The sequence below is a fragment of the Polypterus senegalus genome, chromosome 1, assembly GCF_016835505.1.
Source record: "Polypterus senegalus isolate Bchr_013 chromosome 1, ASM1683550v1, whole genome shotgun sequence".
Lineage (NCBI taxonomy): Eukaryota > Metazoa > Chordata > Cladistia > Polypteriformes > Polypteridae > Polypterus > Polypterus senegalus.
This window is the reverse complement of record NC_053154.1, coordinates 266,492,697-266,513,856: the sequence shown is the minus strand read 5'-3', so window position 1 is coordinate 266,513,856 and position 21,160 is coordinate 266,492,697. Positions and strand designations below refer to the sequence as shown.

Sequence of the window (21,160 nt, the reverse complement as noted above, 5' to 3'; positions counted from 1 at the left end):
TGGCAGTCGTCATGGTTTCTTTGTTCAGCCAGCTCTGTGTTATGACGCACTCTGCTAGGTCTGCACCCAACATCGCCTACAGATGTTATTTATTGAATTTTGAAAAGCCTCTTGGGAAGCTGAGAAGTTGGGCATGGTTTCAAGCTGCCTCTGCAGATACAGAGCCTGTCAGCGTACTTAGTTAAAAAGCTACATCATTAGCTTCATTACACTTTAGAAGGATTCACTGCTACGGTGGTGGTGTGATGCAAGAAGAAATTGTAGAGTATGAAACCATGTTGTTAACTTCATCAGTGCCACCTGTGGTTTACTATATGTAAATAAATTAAAGAGAATCTTAGTTTTTAAAACACTCGGCATATACAGACAATCATTTAGGTGCTAGCAGATGTTCATTCTTTTCTCGATTCAGCAATATTCTGTATTTTAACAAACGGTGCCAGATACGCAGTATGTGAAGTGGTTGGTGTATTTCTGTGTATGTGTGCATTTCTCCTTGTCAAACACTGAATTAGGAGTGATGGGGATTGTGCTAATTGACTGCTCCTGGGTGCATAATCCCTTGAGGGGACTCAACACACTCTCATTTGGGGAATTTAGGAAGATATCTGTCTTTGTTGGTAATACTTACACCCTGTGCATGATACTTACATTTTTGACAACCCAAATGAATCCCCTAACTGACACCCAGTCCGAATGTAACATTTTGACCAACCAATGCACCACTTGTTTTGTGGTGTGCTATCTTTAACCTACAGCACAAAGAGAGAGACATCCTCAGGCACAAGAGGTGGAACACTAAGGCAGGCCACACTTTGCTTTCTCCTCTTTGGCTCTTTTTTTATATTTACTTGCATCTTTAATCCTGTGAGTGAAAGGAGCTGGACGAAGCTCGCAAGTCACACCATAGCACTTGGGCAAGATCTGTGGGCGCTGACTGGAAAACATTTGTAATCAGTTAATGCAGTAACCAAAAATCAGTGAGAAGCCTTCTTACTGTAAAAGTTAGTTTTAAATATCTGAATTGACCTGTGATAGATGGGAGCCCCATCTCCTACTTTACCCTTGAAGTTGGGTTAAATGAAATTCAGTACATGGATAGATAAGTTTATTTCCTGCGACTTAGCAATTTAGGAGAATTCAGTAACCTACCATAATAGCAGCATTACGGTTAAAAAAGTAATATTGCTATTTATGTAGTGTATGCCATCCATAAATATAAAGTCAGCATTTTTACTTTATGTGCCAGGGAATTTGGATTTAAAGTAAAATATTAATGTGAAGCTGATACAGTATGTAATGTCACCTTACATTTTCTGATATATGTAGTAAGACTTTTTAACACTTAACAATCACCACCATTCTCCAAACTGTAGAATGAAAGTTTAACAATCTGCAGTTTACAAAGACTTTTGATATTGGAATTATAAAGGTCTTCACTGCAAGATACAAGTATACAGTATATCATCGCCAGAAATGTGATAACCAGATTAAAATGTGCTAAAAATGAAAAAATATTTTAAACAAATGACAATAGATAAAATTTCATTACAGTAATGACAGCTTGGAGAAAGCAAGCATACTGCTGATTTTGTCAAATGTTATGTCTTCAGCATCCATGGCTATCTCCCATCTTATAATGGCAAAATACCGTACCTTCAAATTTGTACCGGATCATCTCATTTGCTTGCATTCAGTAAACCAGCTCCACTCATTAATGAGACTTAATGGTGTAATAAGGCAATAGTCTAAAAACTGTGCCAACTCAACCAAGGATTTCATCAGGGAAAAAGTGAATAATATTGTTATACAGTCAGAATCCCAATCAAAGAAACGCAACTGAAAATGACTGCAGCAAAAGAATTAAAACTTTGGATTATAGGTTTTCAAATATTGAACTGTGATCAACTTTAATTTACTATATGTTAATTTGTTCTGCCCTTCAAATGGAGGGGCAGTACAGATATCCATTCACACATCCATGTTTGATCTCACTTGATTCAGTTCAGATTTAGGAGGAACTAATCTTGGATACAATGGTAGTCCATCACAGTGGTATTCTGCATTAGTGCAGCAAAAGTAGTGAATAGCACCTTTTATTTGTATACATTATTTGCCTGCTATTCATTTTTTTTCTGTAATCCAAAAAGCTTGAATTTCCTTCAAATAAATAACAATTTTAACTTCACTGACTACTGTATAAGTATTGGTATGTGTCTTGTGACAAGCTGGCATTGTGTCTGGAGTTATTTTCTTCCTTGTGCTTAATGTTGCTAGCATAGGCTGTGTCTCCCCGCCACCCTAAATTGGACTAAGTGGATTTAGTAAATCGATAGATGGATTCCCAGTACTTAAGAGAGGGCATTGCATCCGGTAGTCACTAGAAGAAAAATATCTGGTTTCTGATGTGCAAAACTGTTTTCAAACACAGCTACAATTTAATTATTAAACTTGCCTATCACATCAGCATGTTAGGCCTAACCACAAAAAATGATGAGATGGCTTGCAGAAAAGACATGTGCCTTTTCACACAGTGGTGTCAGAGCAACAACTAATCCCTCAGTGTGAGGAAAACCAAGCACTTCAGCTTAAGGCACACAGATTACATTCCAATCTACATCCGGCAGAGGAGAGGACGCTGGGGATGGTCAGTAGTTTTGCATTTTTTGGAGTCTCCATCACTGAAGACCTAAATTTGACACACTATCATCAAGTAAGTTGACCGACACCAATATTTCCTCAGATGTCTGGGGAAAACTTGTTTATCTCCATCTGTGCTCACCCACTTTAGGTACATGGTGGAATCAGTCCTCACAGGCTATATAACATCCCACCTTTTCATCTCTACATTTCACAGGGTGGTGAAGTCTTCTGTAAAATAAATACAATGTGTGGTGCTCCTACTATCCTACACAATCACTTTTCTTTCTTCTACATCCTTAAAAATGGTGCATGGATAGTAGCATGTGCACCACTAGACTCAGAGAGTTTTATTCTTGGGTCATAAGATGAATTAAATAGGGACAACTACATGAACATATCAGATGTCTTTATTCACCGGTAAATATATGTTATATTTAATGTATTGAGATATTTAGTGTGTGGTGGTTATTTATTTCCTGTTGCTTATATTATAAAATTGTAATTAGTCTGTTGGAGACATGCTAGTAAGAGTTTATAACAATATATTTGATCCTGTGGTAGTGATTCAGAAATGAAGGAAAAGAGGTGTATACATTGTATGTACAGTCACTGACCACTTTATTAGGTACACCTGTTCAACTGTTTGTTAACACAAATATCTAATCAACCAGCCACATGGCAGCAACTCAATGCATTTAGACATGTAGACATTGTCAAGATGACTTGCTGAAGTTCAAACCCAGCATCAGAATGAGGAAGATAGGTGATTTAAGTAACTTTGAACGTGGCATGGTTGTTGGTCCATGTATTTCACAAACTGATGATCCACTGGGATTTCCACACATAACCATCTCTAGGGTTTACAGAGAATGATCTGAAAAAGGAAAATATCAAGTGAGCCCCACTTCCCTGGCCAGAAATGCCATGTTGATGCCAAAGGTCAAAGGAGAATAGACAGACTGGTTTGAGCTGGTAGAAAGGCAACAGTAACTCAAATAACAACTCATTATAACCAAGGCCTGCAGAACACCATCTCTAAATTCACAACACGTTGAACCTTGAAGCAGATGGGCTACAGCAGCAGGAGACAACACCTGGTGCCACTCCTGTCAGCTAAAAACAGGCAACCAAGGCTACAATTTGCATGAGCTCACGAAAACTGGACTATAGAAGATTGGAAAAACGTTGCTTGGTCTGATGAGTGTTGATTTCTGCTGCAACATTCAGATGGTAGGGTCAAAATTTATTGACAACAACATGAAAGCATGAATCCTTCCTGCCTTATATCTATGGTTCTGGCTGGTGGTAGTGGTATAATGGTGTGATGGTGTGGGAGATATTTTCTTGGCATACTTTAGGTACCATAGCACCAACTGTGCATTGTTTAAACGCCACAACATACCTGAGTATTGTTTCTGCTCTTGTCCATCCTTTCATTAATCACTTGAATGTTGCATGACTTTAAAACTAAAAGCCACCTCAGTGAAGAGCAGTATATTTAATTGTCAGGTGTTTTTTAAACAGTGGCCTTCTGCACGGGTAATTATTTTAGAATTTTCTGTGTCTTAAAATGTAAGTGTTGTCTAGATCTTCAGTTTTTTTCCTACTCGTCCATTTTATTTCCATTTCATCATATAATCTCTTTCTAGCTTTTAATATTGTATATATATGAAAGAGGCCAAAATTTACCAAAAATATGTATAGCAACAAAAGTACAAAATCAACAGAAGGAAACAAAATCCTAATGGGCCTCCGTGTCTTGTTGTATGTGATAGATTCATCCACTTTTCACCAAAGTACAACAGTATGCCAACCTCTTTCTGTTTTTTTTCTGTCTCATCCTGTACCACTGTCTCTATACTCTCACCCCTATACATGTTCTACTGTTTAATTATTTCTCTTTACTGTTTATTCCACACACATTGATAGGACGTCATACCCTAACTCACCTGTATAGCTCCCCAAATGTTCCAGTAACACCAGACTAGGACTCATTGTGGTGATGCCAATGTTCCTTTTTCTCTTATGCAGGGGTTTTTAGCGCCAATCCTGGAGTGCTACTATGGCTGCAGGTTTTCATTACTAACCCTTTTCTTAATTTGTGACCAGTTTTTGCTGCCAATTTTCTCTTTTGCCTTAATTTTAATTGACTTTCTATTTAAGACTCAGGACAGCTTAGTTATTTCTTTTTTCCACAATTAGCAGCCACACAATAATGAGATACAAAAGTAGCAAATAATGGTGACCTGTGTCCATCATACAATATCTGAAAATAAAGAAAGGTGAAAATCTCAGTAATGTTGATCTGCTCGGGTCCACAAAACATTTTGACAGTGTCCTTAGAATAAAGAAAATCAACAGTTTTGAAAATGTATGCTATTGCAGAATCAGCACCAACAAACCTTGGAATTAAAGGTTAATGTATTTAAATATACAATTTTGTAAACAGAAAATATACCAAATAAAATTTGACTTACAAATTCCAAGGCAGTTTATACAAACTAACAAAAAGGCTAACAGGATGATAGTATATAACGTGCTCTATGGAGTGCAACTTAAAGGGAGTTATACTTAATCTGTACAAGACTAGCAAGAAACATTCAGTTATCCTTTTTCTGAAATGTGATGGACTGCCTCATAAGAAACAGAATAGTAGACAAGCAGGAGTATCAGATGATCTGTAAATAACTTAATAAAGGATTAAGTGGAGGGAGATTGACAGACAGACAGATATTGGCTGGGGCGACTTGGGTCATCTAGACAGGCTAGTAAGACAGGTACCTTCAGGACATGGTAGTCCCTGTCAGTGTTCAATATAAGAGACAGGCAGGTAAGACCTCAGCAGAAACAGACAGATTCCCCCAGGGCACAAGGAGACAGGCAATTGAGTGTTTGCTAGGGTTCTCTTGTGTCCAAGTTGGCCAAACCATTCCAGGCAACAGCAGGTACACTGTTCCAGAAGTGAACATACTGGACCATACTGTTTCTCTGATGGGACCTAGCTTTTTAAGGCAACAAACACCTTTGAGCATTCCTTCATGTTAATTGACTTGTTTTTTTCTGATTCAGATCTCTGAATTGCTCAGTTTTTATTCTTAAACTGCACCAAAGTAGAAATGAGGTGTGAAGTGAGCAAACAGTTGACCAGCTAAGCCGGGGCCTCAAATTCTAATCAGTTTCACCCCAACCAGTTTTTTGATTAGAAACCAGTTCTTTTTGTTAATTAAACCTATTGTTTAATTAACCAAGCATCAAGTCTTTATTTTTTCTAGGCCATCTGTAAGAGTGATCTACTGTTTTAGTTATTTGAGTGACACTTGCAAACTTAGCTGCCTTTCTTCCTTATAGTGAACTTACACATACTGTATCTCCAGTCCTGAGCTTAACCAAAGAATCCCTAACAAATTATTTGTTTCTGTAGCCTGTATTTTTATTCTACTCCATGCTTCAGGTTTCAGCCATGTAGTGTATCCTTTTTTGAATATTATACTGATTGTAGCCTTAAGACCACCTGGTTCACAGCACATCGTAAAACACTTAAATACAAGCTGTGCTGCCACTTAAATGAAAAAGCAGCCTAAATAAAAAGCTATATAAATCTGTGCCCAACCTCTTAATTTTGCCACAAATTAAGTTCTGGACAAAATAATATGGCTGAAGTAAAAACTGTATTGAAGCACAAACTACCATGATGCCAAACAAATGTACAAATCACATACCAGATGGCAGCCCACAACCAAACTCTTGTTGGGTCAGTATGCTAAGCCAACTCTCCAGTTAATGAAGTTTTGACTTTTACTTGGCAACAAAACCAAGTAAATGTACAGCTGCAGCTTACCATTTAAAAAAGTTGGCCAACATATCTTGTGTAGTAAGGGTGCTATTTCCTTTGTTTGCTATTTATTGAGTCGTTTAAGTAACCTCCCCTTAAATTATATCTAGACTATTATTCTCAAACTGTTGGTAGCAGACAAGTCACAACTTTTATACATATAACTTATATGAATAGTTTAACTTTGACCAGCATTTTAAACCACCTTTTGCTTCTCACATGAACAAGCACATATTTTCCACCCAGGAAGAAAACATTGTAGTAAAATCAAGTTTTCCAGCCTGTTGCCGCCTCAAATCCTTCAGTAGCCCAGTCTGAAGCTAATGCCACAGTGCCCCATCAATCACAGCATAGATGTGGAAGGTGGTGGGAGGCTGCAATACTCTGCCAAAGAATGGATATTCATACCACCTGACAAGTGGATATTTGAAACCCTGTCAGATGATTACCACATTCACTTTATTTCATTATCCACGACCCGTTACAAATAGGGATCAATTGGCATTTGCTCTACTGAATGAGATGAAACACCTACTAGAGACTGACACCATAGAACATGTGCCAACTCAACAAAAAAACAGTTGCAGGCTCTCCAAATAGATCTGTGCCACAGAAAGAAAGAAAGAAAGAAAGAAAGAAGGCATGTTGGTGGAAATATCAGACCTGTTACTTGAATCAGTCTGTCCAAAATCCATTATTGGAGGCATCCTCAAAGAAGACTTATGTAGTTCATATCCAGTTGTTTCTTCCAATATAGAATTATGAGGTAGTTACATACATAAGTTAATATCTTGAAATCTGTGTAATACATTCAAGGGTTGTGTGAACCCTTTTCAGGAACATTAGATACAAGGCAAGAACCCTCCTTAGACAGGCCGTCAGTACACATCTGCCCAGGTCACACTTAAAGCTGTCAGTTAACATAACACCCATGACTCAGTGATGTGGGAGGAAAATCAGAGTACCTGGAGAACACCACAAACATCAAGCAAAATCCTACATTATAACAAAAACAGATTTGTGAAAAGACATATTGATGCTCTCCTGAGCTATTACAATTTTGTTTTGAATGATTTTATCCTTAATAATTTTTGACTAGCACAAGGTTTCAACCCAACATACCGTAACATAACTTCCTCAGATCTCCTTTAAGCAATTGTCCTTAATATTTGGTGACAGAACCTATGTCAGCAGTACAGGGAATAAGGCAGAAAATAGTCTGTCACAAAGCCACAGTTAGATACAGAGACGATTAAATTAAAACTGTACTCCTTGCCTTACCTTCCAACAGCATCACCTACCCTTCCTTTTCATGCTTTTTTATGTTTACTGTAAATTTTAAATGCAGTGGAAATGAATTCTAAGCAGTAGGTGTTTGCTTTGAGATTTTTTTAATTGATTTTCCAGCACAGTGCCAAGATCTGTTTTTTTTCAGTGAACATACCTGATTGTATGTTCGTGATGTGCCTCAATACTCTTTATTATAGTGGATAGTCGTGTTGCAGGCTCATGTTTACCTTTTGAAGAGAAAGTGGTCAGTTACAGGTACATGAAAATGAGGATGAGGAAATAAAACAAGTGTTTCAAAGAAGTAACACGGGCAATCAGAAATATCCATGCTTGTAGAAGTGAAAATCATACTCACAGGAGCTGTTATTTTGTGATGATGCGTAGATAACGTTTTTATGTTGTTAAAGGAATAAATGTTCAAGCAGATTCCGGATTATTATCTCAGAGACCTTCAGATAGTGACTTGTTATTATCTTGGACATAACAGATAGTAGTTTAATGATGTGAAATCCTCAAAACTTACTAATTTCCTTAAATACAATTAACAGTGCATAAATAATGTTTACTTCACAAGCATTATACTGAATTTTGATGTTAAGTGTGTAAGCCCTAATGTTTTAAATACTCTACTTTCTTAATTGAACACATATTTGAAGGGATCTATCCATTAGTGTTTAGAATTTATTTAACCAAGATAAGGGTTGCAGAGAAAATTATAGAATCAACCATGAATGTAATCCCAGTCCATTGCATGATACTCCGATGCACTTTCTCATAGTTTGATAATGCAGAGTCACCAGACAATCAATCTAATATGCACATGTCTCAGATTTGGGAGGAAATATGAATACCAGGAGGTCATGGTAGAGTAACAAGATGAAATTAATTTTATATAATTCTTATACAGTAGTCAAGCAGTTGAGCCTTGCAAGTTAGTTGAGAAGAGTGATAACTCAGGGATTCCAGAATATATAACATATTTCTGAAAATGGTTGCTGGGAAGTAGAAAACTAAATTCTGGAAGAGCCAATTAAACTTTCAGAATTTTTTTCTGTGCTGACCACATGTATACACATCTCAACATCAGTGACATTTAGTGTGTAAAAATGTTTTCATAAAAGAATAGAAAAACAGTAATTGATGATGCATCTTGGGATTTGTGCTAGAGTTTGATTTTGGGGACTTGTGAATTATGTGTTCAGTCATGCAGTATGAGGGAGATCTACAAGTAGGTTTGTATCTATTGCTGTGTGGTTTTTTATAGCAAGTGTACAAAGTTTAGAATACTGCATATGGATCCGTTCTCCTTTTTCATATTTTTATTTATTTATTTTTTTATTGTACGCGGTTTTCAAATTCAGAGAATTTGATCATTGAATATCTTAATGTTTTATTAATATTTTAATATAAATTTACATTATTAATACTGAAATGTTATCTTTTATTGAATAGTAGCCCTCAATTTATAAAGATTTGTGATATAACATGCTGTTGTATTTTCTTTCTGAGTCCATTTGAAGTTAAACACGTTATTCATTGTGGTTCTTATAGTCCTTGGACATCTTTGAGCTGTGCTGTTTTTAGTGGCAGAAATGTATTGGATAGTTAGGATCTGTTTTCTACCAGCCGTATGTGTCCCCACCTTTAAGTACTGCCTGTACTTTGATGGCTCCTTGATATTCTTGGACTAACTGAGCCACTGGCACTTATGGATGGATTGTGGGTAATTATACCTTAAGCTCCAGGCAGACCTAATTTGGACACTTATTAGGATAATTGTGCTTACCTTGGCTCATGGCACTGAGCTTTGTGTTTTGTTATTTCCCGTTTTTAAGCTGTAATACACTACAATGATTTTGCCCTGGTAGTTAATGCTGCAGTTCTACACAGTGCTATTGTTTTTTGAGGCAAAGAGCACAAAGTCCAGAGCACGATACAAATGCTTGTTAACACAAATTATGTGCAAGAGTTTTAAAAAGAAACATGTCCCCAGTATGTATTTTAGGAATTGTCAGCTATGTTAGAGAAGCAAAAATTATTCAGTAGTGCATTATGAACATAATGAGCCCCATTTTGATTAGCGTTGCGACTTCTCCAGATTTACAGAATGAGTGGTTGAAGCATCATTTCACAATAAAAATAAACCAGCTGATTTAGCACATCTGTTCGCTTACACTGAAACAAAAACAGAGCTGAGAAAAGACAGATATTGCTGCTCAGCTGTGCAATCTTGAGTTATTATTGAGTTTATTACATTTTTCTTTTTAATGAAATGGTTATTTTGCCTGAAAAGAATATGACAGAATGTGAGTACTCTAAACTCGATATAGAGACATGCATTGAACAGCTGTGTTTTACAAGTTTTGTGCTGCTTTTTTGAAGACATTGGCAGGATGTAGAAGGTGCAGATTATAGCCCAGTTTTTTGTGGATTCTATAGGGAGAAAACCGCATTAAATATTACTTGTACAAACTTTCCCCTGAGGTCTGCATTATCAGTTCTTCATAATTAGGTTCCATGAGTTAATTTAATACTCATATTTCATTCATCATACATTTGTGATTTTATTATTTGCTTTAACAAAAATACATTTTGCATTCCTGTGCATAAATTGTTTTAAAACATGTAACTTTGCATATCATTCACAAACCTATTTAGGGTTACGTAGAACTGAATCCACATATACTAAAAATTACCATTTAAAGCCAAAGAAAGAGCACATCTTAGGAGGAGTGGGAGGACATGAAGATAAACCCAACAGATATGGGAAGAGCGTGCAAATTCCACATGAACAGCAGCCAGGTGCTAGGATTGAAAATGCAAATTCCTGAGTGTATGTTTGTGTTCATTCACCCTGCGATGGACTGGCCCCCTGTCCAGAGTTTGTTCCCACCTTGCGCTCTGTGCTAACTGGGATAGGCTCCAGCACCCCCCGTGACCCTTTTTCTTTGATTAAGCAGGTTGGAAAATGACTTGACATAACATTCACTCTCGTAATCTAGTTACTTCACATTTAGTTAATTGATCATTGGAAACTTACAAAGAGTCAACAAAAATGTAATAAGTCTGCCTTTTTATCTTTTTAAAGACAGCACAAAACAAAATTATATATACTTTGGATTTTAAGAATAGAAAGTATTAATGTTTTCCAATGTAATGCTGTGTTCAGAGTGTCCAACATCAGTAGAACAGCGTGCATCACTATGCAATGAAAAGGAACAGTGATGAGGGCAATTTCAGTTTAATACAAAAGGCTACATTGTAGTTGATTTTGTAGCTTACATAGTGTTCTTTACTAAACAATGCCCATTGGTCAGAAACTTCAGTATAGTCTATCACTGTAACAGACTGTTGTCATTCAACCATCCGCTACTTTTTAATTTTTCCCTGACATAATTCAAGGAATCTGGTACCTATTTAAGCAGTCATTAGTCGCACCAGCAGAGACCATTCAGACATACTTGCTGAGGCAATTTATTGCCCCTAATTTAATTGTTAGCTTTTATTATGTATAAGAAAGATAAAGTGCTAACACTTAACATTTATTTTTATTCCTGTGTTATTAAAGTATAATGTAGGCATTGTGATGGAAATGGCAGCGTCTGCAGACCCCAAAATCCTAAACACAATCACACCAAGAGTCCCGAGTTCAAATAATGGATAGTTTATTCACCAATTGCTCCACAAAGTAACAAAAACGCACAAATATACAGGTTTCTCTTTCCTCAGTTGAGTGCCATGGAATTCCCATAAATTGGGGAGCGCATCTCCCTACAGCACTCCCTTGCTAAACCCATGGTCCCCAACAGAGGACATCAGGGCATTGAGATCTACTCACAGACCACAGGATAAATGAACCTTGATGGCTTTACCAACACCTCTTCAGCAGCAACCCAAGATTTTCCTAGATGGTCTCCCATCCAAGTACTGACCAGACCCAAATATGCTTAGCTTCAGGTGGATTACGTATTCTGAAGTGCAGGTGGTATAATGTTTTGGTATCATTTAAGTATCATATAGCATAGGGAGAGTAAATTTCAGAGCCTGTCCATTTTGTATACTAATAATTATTACTTTTTCTAGGAGAGTATGTGTGTACAGTGTATGTGTTGCCGGAGATGGCTGGGGGGGGCAACCCGGCCGGGACGCCCAGGAGGACCGGAGGAGGGCTCACGCCTTCCCCAGACCATGTGGGGACGACCACCCTGGTACCTTTGGGGGTCACGGGTACAGAGCTTTGAAGCTCAACCCTGTAGGGGCCCATGGTCACCGCCAAGTGGCGCCCCTGTGCCTTTGGAGCCCTGGACTTCAGTACTTCCACCACACCCGGAAGTGCTGGGGGAAAGAGGAGCAGCGACACCCGGAGTGCTTCTGGGGATGCAGCTGGCTCTTCCACCACATTGGGGCGTGTCAGTGGAAGATTGCCGGGACACACCTGGAGCACATCTGGGGGAATATAAAAGGGGCCACCTCCTTCATACAATGGAGGGAGTCAGGAGAGAAGAAGGACAAGGTCTTGGAGGAGGCAAGGAGGCGGCCTGAAGAGTGAGAAGGCAGTGTGTGTTGGCCAGGACGTTTGGGGGACTTTGGGGTTGTGTGGCACGTTGTAAATAATAGGACTGTTAATAAACGTGTGTTGGGTGTAACCACGATGTCTGCCTGTCTGTGTCCGGGCCAGTCACCACAGTGTGTTTGTGTGTTTATTTAATTAACCAGGAGGTGCCAGAAAGACCCAAACCCAAGGCACAATTTAACACCAGACCTTATATGAATAATATAGCGGGTATTTATTGACATCAAGCACCCTTTACAAACCTCTTTCCACCAATCCTTTCTCCTTATCTCTTCTACTGAGTGTTGCCCACTGCATTCTGACTTTGACCCATCCATGTGTGGCAACAGGCTCCTTTTTAAGCCAAACCCGGGAATACTTCCGGTGTCATGCTGTAGCTTCCTGGAAGCACTTACGGGGCATGGAAAAAGTAGGAAGGTCCTCCTCTGACAGGGCTGCACTTCCAGATTGCATCTTCCAAGCATCCTTTAGGCATCCCAGCTGGGTTCCCATAAGAGGACCAGTCACCAAACATATGGGGAATGGAACCACTCCAAATCCTTAGCTTTTCTCAGTCCACCCATTATATAATGCCAGCCACTCCATTTGTCATTCGACCCTGGCCTCTCATCCAGGGAAGAAACTATCCTCCCTCCGGGATGGCTGTTCTCCTCTATATAGTGAATAGTTGGGGGGTGCCTTTGAGCCCCCCAGACATACAAGACACAACACAACTCTGATTTCAATGAATAGACAAATACTGACTTTTGAATAGTCACTCTTATTTAGCTTTTTTTTTGTCTCTCTCTCTCTTTCCATGAGTGTTGCCTGCTGCCTCCTATCTCTGACTCCTTGTGGTATGGCGGTGGGCTCCTTTTAATCTGGACCCAGAAGCACTTCCAGTGGCACGTCATTGTTTGTTGGAAGTGCTTCTGGGTCATCTGGAAACTGGGAATGACCTTCCCTGGCAGCACCTTCTATTGTTCCCCAAGGACCCCGACAGGGCTGCACATCCAGACTCCAATTCCCATGCAGCCCTGTAGATGTCCAAACTGGGACAATTGGCAAGAAACACTGCCAACAATTTATTTGGGGGATAAACTGCTCCTGAATTCCAGCACTCAATCCATGAGTCCTTTCGGCATACCAGCCAGGATGTGTATTACAGGGTGTCCTGGCCAGGTATTATCTGTAACCGGGCCATCCTTCCATTATGGCTTCTTGACCAGGCAAGAAATTAACCTTCGTCCTGTGTGGGATGCCCCACCATTCTCTTGGGCACTTACAATAAATATGTATATGTTTCTTAGGTCTGAGTCACAGTCTGATTATTTGGGTGGTAATCAGAAAAAGAATGTAATACTTCAATCTTCACTATCTCATATAAGTGAACCAGTTTCCGTGGCACAACATCATAGGCTTCGCCTCAGGCATTGATGTCCGGGGTTGCGAAAGGAAAAGCATGTGTTGTGTACTCTTTTTATTATTTGGCAGATATTGTAAAACATATCTATGATCGCCTTCTCACACTTGAGAGGACGTGGTGGACGTTTGCCAACTGGCCGACCAACCACAAGTATTACCTGGTAGGTAACCACCCAAAATAATCATATTTTGATTCAGACCTAAGAAAATAAATATAAATACAGTATATATACTAGCCATGCCTCACTGCTCCTGACGTCACGCTTTCCCCTCCCCTCTGCCTGCAGCCTCTGTCTCGGATTAGCAGGAATATATCACTTCTGCAAGAGAACTAAGATTCTTAGCATGATGAGAGAAGTCACAAAATCAAACAGAATGTTCAAGCAAATTACAGAAAAAAAACCCGATCTAAATCCATTAAGTTATTCTCTCATTCACTAACTAAGCAGAAGTAAGGAACACGCCCCGAGGCTGGCGCGTGAGGGAGGAGGGCCCTACTCCTTCCTCTTGGCCCACTGCATGTCTCTCGATTTCACGCAAATAAATTGGTACTGCAAGCAAACTATGATACATAGCACAATGAGAAAAGTCACAAAATCTACAAGAATGTTCAAGCAAATTATAGAAAAAAAAAAAAGATCTAAATCCGTTAAGTAGTTCTTTCATGAAAAGCAGACAGACAGACAAACATTGGATTTTATATATAGAGAGATCTATATAGCAAAGGTCTATAATACAGTTTGCATATTTGTAGCTAGAGATCCACAAATGGAGAAAATGAATTGCGTATCTTAAAATAGGTTTTTATTCCTGAGCTTTTGACAGACTACCAGGTGTCATCATGAGAGTAAAATGATTAGACCTACAGGAATCAAAGGCAGTATATAGCTAGTGAATATGGGGGGTGTTAATAAGGTGGGTTTCGGAAGATGTTGTACATAGTCTTTTTTATTATTCAGCCTTCTCCTGGCTGAAATAATCTGCCTCAATATTTCAGAAATTACTACATTTGTCGTAATAACTGAACGTAAAATGCTAAACTCGGCAACACAATCGTGAGAGCTGTTGGGTAATATTTTAAAAGTAATGTGTGTTATGTAGTCCAATTACTTTTTAAATAACAAGTATTCTAACTCAATACTTATTTTATTAAAGTTATTACTATTCCAGCAGCACTAAGTGTAAGATAAGAAGCACACGTTTTGGGTCCTTTGCACGGCTCAGTTGCACAGATTAACAGAAAAGAGTGTACACCTATTTCAGAAATCTATCAATAATATGTCAATTTGATTAAACATATTTATAAAACATAATAAAATATATCACAGGTGTTACTCTTGTTTTCTGATTCACAGTGACTGATGATAATGATGATGATGTTTAGCTTGGTTTTGCCAAAGGGAAACTCCAGAAGAATACTTGCACGTAAACACAGATTATATAGAAACCAGGTTTCTGGCTTAATTGGGTTATTCACTTTAACCCTGTGCATGTATATAAACAGAATGTTGTCATAGTCAACTCTTTTTCTAACAGCCTGACGTATTGATTAACCAAATATATCAAGTATGTTATCATTAGTCTGTAAGACTTTATGAGACCAGTTGTTTTGTGCTTTATGGTCTTTCACATATTGCAGTCTTTTCTGCTTGTTGAGTTTCCACAAGAATGGTTTCTTAGCTGTGTCGAGGATGCCAGGGGCCACAACCCGGCCGGGACGCCTTGGAGGACCGGAAGTGGGCGTGCGCCCATCTGGGATCACGTGGGGGCCGCCTTCCTGGTTGCTTTGGGGGCCACGGGTTCAGGGCATGGAAGCCCCACCCTGTAGGGGCCCGTGGTCACTGCCAGGAGGCGCCCCAATGCCTTGGGGACTTGTGACCTCAGCACTTCCGCCACACCAGGAAGTGCTGGGGGGAAGATTTAAGTGGACACCCGGAGAGCTGCCGGGAGAACATCCGGCACTTCCGCCACGCTGGGGCGTGGCCATCGAGGGAATGCCGGGAATCACCTGGAGCTCATCCAGGAGGATATAAAAGGGGCCGTCTCCCTTCATTCAGAGCTAGAGTCGGGTGGAAGAAGGACAAGGCATGAGAGAGGTGTGGAGGCGGCCCGAGAAGAAGGCATTGTGAAGCCAGGACTGACAGTTGGGGCTTGTGCACATTGAATTGGGTCTGAGTGACCAATCTATTATTGTAAATATTGTAAATAAACACGTGTGGTGGTTGAAGAACAACATGTCCGCCTGTCTGTGTCCGGGTCAAGTCCACATCTGTAACACACCCTACAAGAGCATTCTTTTTAGGGCTTCTTCACACAAAGTGTTTACTTTGGTGCCAGAGTTAGGCACCAGGGTGTGACCTTAAATGTTTTTCATGCAGATAGCAGTTTCTGTCTTTAACTTGCCCATTTTGCTCAAATTTCTTCACCATATCTTGAACATTACAACTTGAATATCATTGATGTCCTATTTCTATCTATCTATCTATCTATCTATCTATCTATCTATCTATCTATCTATCTATCTATCGACATACTGTACTCAAATTTCTTTACCATATCTTAAAATCACAACTTGAATATCACTGGCATCTTATTTCTATCTATAGATCTATAGAGAGACATACTGTAAACACACAATAAAAAAGAGCCATATTTTCTGCTGTGTGTCAGAGGGCCAAGTAGTGACATAGATCCTGGGAAAGTTTTAAAAGAAGGCATGTTGGGTTATAGCAAATTAAACCCATTAGAGTAAGAAATTATAGACCCACCTGCTGAAGACCACAGAGATGTGTATATGAAAAAAATGTGTGTGTGCACACACATACAGGTGAGCCGAAATTTTCATAAAGTTGACTTTAAGTAAGTTTAATTTGTGTTGATTGGCACAGCGGCAGGCTTTTTCCTTATGTGGTGCAAGTGTAGTCCTCTTTACGCTCGCTCTGTGTTACTCACCACAGAATCTATTGGCAAAAGATAAAGGGTGACTTATTCCTCCCTTACTTTCACTTTTTTGTACTCACTTTTTGCATAATGGATTGAGACATAGTGAGCAGTGTGTCTCCCACAATATCATGGTACAAGAAAGCAAGACATACAGTACAGGCCAAAAGTTTGGACACACCTCCTCATTCAATGTGTTTTCTTTATTTTCATGACCATTTACATTGGTAGATTCTCACTGAAGGCATCAAAACTATGAATGAACACATGTGGAGTTATGTACTTAACAAAAAAAGGTGAAATAACTGAAAACGTGTTTTATCTTCTAGTTTCTTCAAAATAGCCACCGTTTGCTCTGATTACTGCTTTGCACACTCTTGACATTCTCCCGATGAACTTCAACAGTTAGTCACCTGAAATGGTTTTCACTTCACAGGTGTGCCTTATCAGGGTTATTTAGTGGAATTTCTTGCTTTATTAATGGGGTTGGGACCAGCAGTTGTGTTGTGCAGAAGTCAGGTTAGTTGGACGATCATTTATTTTTCAACAGGACAATGAAACCAAACACACCTCCAGGCTGTGTAAGGGCTATTTGACCAAGAAGGAGAGTGATGGAGTGCTGTAAATGGTCATGAAAATAAAGAAAACACATTGAATGAGGAGGTGTGTCCAAACTTTTGGCCTGTACTGTACATCTCTTAAGGCTTTTACTGTACCTCACTCATGCTGGGTTACAGAGATCCGAAAAAGAGCAAAACTTATACCTCTTAGACTCCATCTCAATCACAGTGAATGACCCGTTCGCATTTGCACGTGAATGTCCAGTCTTCCAAGTAACCCATCAACTCTGGAGTGGTAGCTGCATTTGCACACCCGCACCCATTTGAAGCCTGTACGCTCTGGGACTTGATCATGTATTTAAAAATTGCACTTTGCGACACACCTCTTATCACATGAGGTTGTTATGTACAAATAAAAAAAATTGAAGTATGTGCTAAATTTAGGCAGTTGATTACTGAAAATTCCTCATACAGAATAGTAAAAGTGATACTAAAGAAAGAAATGCCATTAGCAATTTGTTTAAGAAAGATAGATTTCCCCAAATAGATGAATTTGCTTGGAAGCCAGTTCTGAAAATGAATAAAGTGGAAATTTATTTTGGGCATCATTGCTATAGCAGCGCACTCAACACATTCTTAGACAGTCGCTTAATAATGAAACGGCATATAACATTTTAAGACATACCTAAAATTTAATTTAGTACAAAGTACATGTTCTGTTCCCTGTATTAATAGTAATTTTGTAACTCAAAAAAAAGTTTTTGCCACTATAATGTTAATGTATAACATAAAGGCTTAAGGAACACATTTACACTTAACTTTAATTCTCCAACCCCCATTTATTATGCAGAATATTTCATAATTATTAGTAAATTTACTAAAGTAGTTGTCCAGATATATTAGATACCTTGACACTGGACTTTAGTATTTCAATATTTTAGTGATGATTACAACTGTTTCTTAAAGCATCAAATAATTGCTGACTGCCTTGTTGAATACATTACAAATATAAAAATATCCCCAACTAGAATCAGGAAATGTAGCATTACTAAAAAAGATAAACCTGGTGTTAACTTGTGAATAAATGGGTAAATAAAATATTTTTCTTCATGTCAGAAGTAAATTATGGTGTACTTTTGCATTTTAGTCATTATCATAGAAAATGAAGTGCACCTTCAGATGGGCAGAAAAAAATGTTTTACATTTTTTCTAATGCTTCTGCTTTGCACAACCAAATTCCATTTACTTAAGTGGTTGCCAGGGAAACAGAATCGAAAAACAGACAGCGTCTGAGAATTCCTTTCACATACGGAAGTGTTTCCTCCAGAAGTGATATTCATCCACCTTTGATGGCAATAAATACCTAAATTAGTGGGCTTTTTATGTAGGACGTTATCTTAATCAAATGATTTAGCAGAAATCCGCTCACTAAAGCATGAAGCGATCTTTAATAAATAAGCCTTTCCAAGAATAACATTTACTTTTCTTTAAATCCTGTGTGTAAGCTCATGCTGTAGGTCAGGGTTGTTAAGGCTATTATAAAAACACTTAAAATGGCATTTATCATAAAGGAAGCCATATCTGGGTATTTCATTATGTCAGCATGATGGGGTTCCCTTTTTATTTAACTTCTTGATCAAGAACACTACTGTACTTAGGAAGTTTCATTGCATTATCATGAAGCATCTCAATTTTTCTGTCAATTCAAGCTGAGGAGAACACTTTATTGTAATGACATGTAATTACGTAAATGTTCATTCCAAGTGTAAATGTAGTGTCATTTAGAGGGTTAGGAACAGCTCTTCCACTGTTACCCATGCTACGTTCTAGGCTGATCAAGTTATAGCGAACAATCCTCAACAAGATATTTAAATGAGCATATTATTAGCAAAATAACTTTGCTGTGGTATTTACAGATTATTTTCTACTTTTGACATAAATATTTTTGCATGGTGTGGTAAATGAGAAATGAGGATTACCACAGCATGCCTTCTTTATTTCTGTCAAGTTGCAGAATAGTTGACTGAATATCTGAAATGAATACACATTAACAGTTTGAGATTTGTACCATGACTTTGAGTCCCTGGACAGAGAATGCTGATGTCATACACCTTTATTTAACCAAACACAGATAGTAATTTCAATATCCCCAGTTTCTTAAATAACACACTTAAAGCCATTTCCAGCAGATAAAATGTGAGTGAAGGAAGTAAAATTAAAAACTGTTTTTTGAGCAGCTAGAGCAGGAGAAAAAACTGTGACAGTCACACTATTAACATAAGTGAACGTTTGAAGAAAAAAGAAAAAAAAACTAAATTTGAAATTGTCCAGTGAAACTCTAGGCAGAAGTGAATGCTGGGAAAGGGAGTGAAGAGGGCGTATTGGCTAGAAATATTTTTTCAATGTGAATCACTAAGGTGGCAAAACAGGAAATGTCTAGCAGCAAAGTTACCATGTGGAGAAAGATGTGTTACGTGTTATAGCTATAATATGAGAAACTGAAATTTGCCAAACTTTCATGGCAAATTCAGAAATTGTGGTTAATTATTAACCATGAAAGTATGCAAAAGTTTTCCTGTTTTAAGTCTATGTTGTGTATATAATCAATTAACACTTTATTATTGATTATTTATTTGGCTGATGCCTTTATTCAAGGTGACTTAAAACATTTGAGAGATGCAGTTGGTTAAACTTCTTTCCCCATCCCCGTAGAAGCACAAACAGGTGAAGTGACTTACACATAGTCATGCAGTGACGCAGCAGGATTTGAAACAACAACCTCAGGTTTTAAGGTGCAAAGTATTAACTCCTGCTCCACACTGCCTGTCTGCTTTTATAAGTAGTTAATTTAAGATGTGATCCAATGTTTTTATTTTTCCTTTTATTTACTTTGTCCCTGATTTTTCCACTTTAAATCATGCTTTGCCTAGGCACTCAAAAGCATCCCTTCTTTTACTAATTTGCAGATATACCAAATATGAGGACGGTCCAGTTTAGAATTCTAATCAGCAAGCAATGGAGCAAGGAACGCAGACATTTGCATTTATGAATTTTTTACTTTAGTAGCTGTTTTTTTTTATTTTGTTTTATGTTAAACTAGCAGTCCCCCACAGCTTTGCAAATCATAGTGAAACAGGACAGAGGAGGGCACTGCATGATGTCACACTTCCCCCTCCCCTTGGCCTGCAGCCTCTGTCTCAGATTATCACAAATATATCGCTCCAGCAAGCGAATAAGAGAAGTTGCCAAATCAACAGGAATGTTAAAGCAAATTATAGAACAAAAACCTGATCTAAATCCGTTAAGTAGTTCTCTCGTGAAAAATGGACAGACAGACAGACAGACAGACATCGGATTTTATATATACAGGTGTCGGTCATAAAATTAGAATATCATGACAAAGTTGATTTATTTCAGTAATTCCATTCAAAAAGTGAAACTTGTATATTAGATTCATTCATTACAAACAGACTGATGTATTTCAAATGTTTATTTCTTTTAATTTTGATGATTATGACTGACAACTAATGAAAGTCCCAAGGAATGTGACAGCTGAAACCCATGTCTTGCATACGTCTGTGCGTGGTGGTTCTTGAAGCACTGACTCCAGCTGCAGTCCACTCTTTGTGAATCTCCCCCACAGTTTTGAATGGGTTTTGTTTCACAATCCTCTCCAGGGTGCGGTTATCCCTATTGCTTGTACACTTTTTTCTACCACATCTTGTCCTTCCCTTCGCCTCCCTATCAATGTGCTTGGATACAGAGCTCTGTGAACAGCCAGCCTCTTTAGCCATGACCTTTTGTGTCTTGCCCTCCTTGTGCAAGGTGTCAATGGTCATCTTTTGGACAACTGTCAAGTCAGCAGTCTTCCCCATGATTGTGTAGCCTACAGAACTTGACTGAGAGACCATTTAAAGG

General features: G+C 38.4%; 1 protein-coding gene across 5 annotated transcripts in view; it reads left to right on the top strand.

The window, feature by feature from the left end:
* LOC120541666 (adenosine kinase-like) overlaps positions 1-21,160 on the top strand; it is a 562,677-nt gene that overhangs the window by 487,538 nt on the left and 53,979 nt on the right. The gene's annotated exons all lie outside the window — the stretch shown is intronic.